This window comes from Chiloscyllium punctatum, chromosome 18 (assembly GCF_047496795.1).
Source record: "Chiloscyllium punctatum isolate Juve2018m chromosome 18, sChiPun1.3, whole genome shotgun sequence".
In the NCBI taxonomy this organism is placed as follows: domain Eukaryota; kingdom Metazoa; phylum Chordata; class Chondrichthyes; order Orectolobiformes; family Hemiscylliidae; genus Chiloscyllium; species Chiloscyllium punctatum.
In genome coordinates this window covers 74,165,655-74,166,818 of record NC_092756.1, presented here as the reverse complement: position 1 = coordinate 74,166,818, position 1,164 = coordinate 74,165,655, and positions in this window count along the sequence as shown.

The window sequence follows — 1,164 nt, the reverse complement described above, 5'->3', positions numbered from 1 at the left end:
AGGATGAGATTTCTAAATTTTTAGAAGTGCAGGGTTGGATTCGAACAAGTCAGCATGGATTTAGTAAGGGGAGGTCATGCCTGACAAACCTGTAAGAATTCTTTGAAGAGGTAACAAGTAGGTTAGACCAGGGAAACCCAGTGGATGTTATCTACCTAGATTTCCAAAAGGCCTTTGATAAGGTGCCTCATGGGAAACTGCTGAGTAAGGTGAGGGTCCATGGTGTTCGAGGTGAGCTACTGGCATGGATTGGGGATTGGCTATCTGACAGAAGGCAGAGAGTTGGGATAAAAGGTTCTTTCTTGGAATGGCAGCTGGTGACAAGTGGTGTCCCATAGGGTTCAGTGTTGGGGGCCGCAGCTGTTCACTTTATATATTAATGATCTGGATGAAGGGACTGGGGGACATTCTGGCGAAGTTCACCGATGATGCAAAGTTAGGCAGACAAGCAGGTCGTTCTGAGGAGGTGGGGAGACTGCAGAAAGATTTAGACAGTTTAGGAGAGTGGTCCAGGAAATGGCTGATGAAATTCAACCTGAGCAAATGCTAGGACTTGCACTTTGGAAAAAGGAATACAGGCATGGACTATTTTTTAAACAGTGAGAAAATTCATAAAGCCAAAGTACAAAGGGATCTGGGAATGATAGTCCAGGAATCTCTAAAGGTTGACTTGCAGGTTGAGTCCGTGGTTAAGAAAACAAATGTAATGTTGCCATTTATCTCAAGAGGGTTGGAATGTAAAAGCAGCGATGTCCTTCTGAGACTTTATAAAGCTCTGGTTAGGCCCCATTTGAAATACTGTATCCAATTTTGGGCTCCACACCTCAGGAAGGACATACTGGCACTGGAGCATGTCCAGCGGAGATTCACACAGATGATCCCTGGAATGGGAGGCTTAACATACAATGAACAGCTGAGGATCCTGGGATTGTATTGATTAGAGTTTAGAAGGTTGAGGGGAGATCTAATACAAATTTACTCGATAATGCATGGCTTAGAAAGGGTGGATGTTGGGAATATGTTTCCATCAGGACCCATGGGCACAGCCTGAGAATTAGAGGGGGGTCAATTTAGAACGGAAATGAGGAGACATTTCTTCAGGCAGAGAGTGGTGGGCCTGTGGAATTCATTGCCGTGGAGCGCAGCAGAGGCCAGGACGTTAAT